This window comes from Ostrea edulis, chromosome 4 (genome assembly GCF_947568905.1).
Source record: "Ostrea edulis chromosome 4, xbOstEdul1.1, whole genome shotgun sequence".
NCBI classification, from domain to species: Eukaryota; Metazoa; Mollusca; class Bivalvia; order Ostreida; family Ostreidae; genus Ostrea; species Ostrea edulis.
Genome location: NC_079167.1, coordinates 53,475,267 through 53,479,378, shown reverse-complemented (window position 1 = coordinate 53,479,378; position 4,112 = coordinate 53,475,267). Strand labels below are relative to the sequence as shown.

At 35.9% G+C, this 4,112-nt stretch overlaps 1 long non-coding RNA gene across 1 annotated transcript; it reads left to right on the top strand.

Moving 5' to 3' along the window:
* Positions 1-3,168: 3,168 nt before the first annotated feature.
* On the top strand, positions 3,169-3,897 carry LOC125671452 (uncharacterized). The gene is made up of 2 exons (XR_007368654.2): positions 3,169-3,265; positions 3,726-3,897. It is a non-coding gene; the product is annotated as an uncharacterized LOC125671452 (long non-coding RNA).
* Positions 3,898-4,112: the final 215 nt, after the last annotated feature.

Here is a 4,112-nt window from a genome sequence, read left to right as displayed (position 1 = left end):
GCCCATGGGCCACATCGCTCACCTGAGTCACACCTTGACTCATATTTAAAGATTTTCCCTATATATTCGCATGTAAAACTTTTATCCCTATTGTGGCCCCAACCTACTTCCGGGGGCCATGATGTTTTCAAAATTTAATCTGGACTATGTCAGGAAGCTTTCATGTAAATCTAAACTTTTCTGACCCAGTGATTGATTTTCCCTATATATTTGTTTGTAAAATTTTGACCCCCTACTTTGGTCCATCTTATCCCTGGGAACCATGATATTTACAAACTTGAATCTGCACTATGTCAGGAAGCTTTCGTGCAAATGTAAACTTCTTTGGCCCAATGGTTCTTAAGGAGAAAAATTTTAAATATTTTTTCTATTTATTAGTTATGTAAAACTTTGATATCCTAATCTCAGCTTTTCTGGCTCAGTGGTTCTTGAGAAGAAGATTTTTAAAGATTTTCCCTATATATTTGTATGTAAAACTATGATCCCCTGTTGTCGCCCCAACGTACCCCCGGGGGCCATGCTTTTAACAAACTTGAATCTGCACTATGTCAGGAAGCTTTCACGTAAATCTCAGCTTTTCTGGCTCAGTGGTTCTTTAAAGATTTTTCCTATATATTTGTATGTAAAACTTTGATTCCCTATTAAGGCCCCATCCAACCCCCAGGGGCCATGATTTTAACAAACTTGAATTTGCACTATGTCAGGAAGCTGTCATGTAAATTTCAGCTCTTCTGACCTAGTGGTTTTTGAGATGAAGATTTTTAAATGACCCACCCTATTTTTGCATTTTTGTGATTATCTCCCCTTTGAAGGGGACATGGCCCTTCATTTGAACAATCTTCAAAACCCTTCACCCAAGGATGCCTTTAGCCAAGTTTGGTTATAATTGGTACAGTGGTTCTGGAGAAGTCAAAAATGTAAAAAGTTTACAGACAGACAGACGACGGACAACAGGCGATCAGAAAAGCTCACTTGAACTTTCAGCTCAGGTGAGCTAAAATCTGAATGTATATGTAGGAAAAGCTGATAGGGATGTACCAAACTTGTGAAGTTCGCAACCCCATGGGTGGAGGTTCCAACGTATGAGCGGGATGAATGTGGAAAGAAGATGTATAGATTTCGTACCCTTGGGGCTAGTAATATCTCTAACTAATACTCAGGTGACCGATAAGGCCTGTGGGCATTATGGTTTCTTAGATTTCTCGAAAAAATGTTTCATCAGAGAATTGGAGCGCTCGCTTTGTAACCGGAAAATCGTGAGTTCGAGCCTCGCTCGTGCCATGGCGGCGCTTCGAACTCAAAAAACATAGGTAATGATTGCTCCTTGGCCAAACACTCGGCATTTAGAAGTGAGAATCACGGGTCTTTCGAATATGACCTTAAAAACGGAGGTCCCGTGTCGCGGCAGGCGTTGGCACGCAAAAGAAACCTCACTGCTACGGCCCTGGCCGCTAAGCATAGGTCTAAATTAGTGGTACTTCACCTAGAGCTGGGTTGACTTCTCAATATGAGTGAAAAATTCTTGACGAGACGTAAAAAAACCAAAACAGTCTAATAACATTTTCCTAAGAGTTTCTGCACAAAGTTATTCAGAATCTTTCACTTGATATCAACAAATAGGGCAAACCGATCGCGTGCAACCGAGAAGTCCAGGGTTCGATTCTCTGTCCCGGCGCTACGTCAAACCTAAGACGTTCAACATAGGTAAGTAACTGTCCCTTCGCAAAGATGTGAAAGTCATAGGCTTTTCGGATATGAGCTTATAAATGGAAGTATCGTGTCACGATAGGTTGATTTACGGTTTTACGCCGTTTTTGGCAACATTTCAGCCATCTTAAGGCGGTTAACTAACTGAAATATGTTTGATGGTGAGTATTGGCCCCCAGTGAGCCTACTCTTTCGGAAATCAGGGAAACGATCTTTGGCGTGCAGAGCCCCGGGGTTGTGATCCTTGACACGGGGCACCCTTTTACGTCCCATCCGATGGACATAAAATACATATAAAGGTTAAAATACAGATTATGTCGTGTATATGAACAGTAATATTATAAAAGTATTCATATTTTTCTGTAAAAATCGCATTCTTGTAAATATTGTATAATATGTCAATATTTGTAAAAAAAAAAAAAAAAAAAAAAAAAGTTCTTAATTGCACATTATTTAAGATATATTCAAGCAATGAATTATTATTTTTTGAAATATATACACGTAGTCTCATAACTGCAACGGTGTGTGCATACAAATTGAATAAAAGTTATGAAAATTTGTTTCCACACATCGTTGAAGTTATGAGACATCTTTCAAAAAAATAATAATTCATTGCTTATATTTGCATTTTAAAGTCATTCCACCCTCCTATGATGTCATCAGATTTAGCAAAATTTATGATTTATTTAGATTTATGCATGATAGGAACATAAATTTTGTTGGAGGCTATTCCGATAGTTATTGTAAAAATTCTTGTTAACAGTAAACGTTTTAAAAAGTCTAAGTTATAAATGAATAATCTATGATAGGTTTCAAAATATTTAATCCAAGGGCAATAACTCTGTTTTTCTTGATGTTTTTATCAAGTCTATTATGTAATAGATTTCCTTTATTTTTTTTTTTACAGACATTTTGTATATTTTTGTGAAGGAACAGCTACATGAAATTGTTATGAATGCTTTTATACCGTCATAACCAATTTTTATGATAATGCTGTTTAAGGAAAATTGCAATTTTCTGACTTTGATATATGATGTCTCGCACACAGGGGCTAAGCCCGTTTTGACCCGAAACTCGTTGTAAACATAGTTACAGTAAGTTTCGGGTCAAAACGGGCTTAGCCCCTGTGGTCTCGCATCTTAAAAAGTGTGATGACCTATAAATTTTATTTGATAATTTATCAGTTTTAGCTCTAATAAATGAAAATAAATACACTTTTAAAACTTGTTATCAGATAAATCTGCGAGTATGGAGTTACCTTAAAACCTTTTTCAGTGTGTGCATTTTTCATAAATATCTCAAATCTCCCGACTAATTCCTTGGGTAAGTAGCTGTTCCAGCCTTGGAAAGCAAAATGTAATGTCATAGCGTTTGTCCTGTCATATGTTTGAATCAACTTGCGAAACATTCTCTTTCTATACGAATTACATATGTACGAGTTAATTATATAAGAGAGGATGGAACTCTTTTGTATTTTGAGTTAACGCACGTTTTTCTTCGCGCCAGCAATGTTTAGAGCATTCTGTGTATTCATCTTTTCTTTTTGGTTCGCCACGGTGTAAGTATTTACATTTATTTGTAAATCATTTGTACTTATCGTGCTGATATATTTGTATTTTCAATTATGATCTATTGTTTACATTTGCACATTATTGCACATCGAATTGAGTTGTGTCAATCATATGCATGCAACATGTGTCTAGTCAAGAATCAGCTTAATTATCTTTAAGTCATAAGTAATTGATGGTATTGTTGCAATACATACTTGATTCTTGTAAATATTACTGATTTATTCAATTCCTACATTCTACGGTTCACCATTAGTGTCATAGTTGTATCGGCATAAGTTACCTTCTGCTGTGTGTCATTCATCTCAATATTTGATACTGAATTAATTAGATATCAGATGACTTTATATTTCATTTGGAGGATACCATACATGTATTTGCATGTTATATACATTGTATATTGATGTGTGTCATGATTGTGAACTTATGATTGTTTTGTTTTGTTTGTAGCCTTTTACCACTTTCACTTGCACCTGTGCAACATTAAAAGGCGGTTAACTATCTGCGGACTTCGTCTTGTCTATGGCAGAATAGCGTTAAAGAAAAGAGTGCGCAATGCTGAAAAACTTTAATAGTTCAATTCTTGAATTGATTTTCAATAAATATTATAAAAATCAACCTATTAACAAAGTTTACAATCTGAACTGGGTTTAAACAGTTCACATCTATCTAAATGTGAGAAATTGTAAGTACAATTACTGAAAGAAGAATTTCTTGTGTTTGCTCGGTGATATTAACCCTATATTAGAGGTAAGATCAAATTGTCTGACATCGAATGAGACGGAGATGGACAACAAGGCTTTGTTTTCATTCGGCACACGCGTGATCGAGCACATG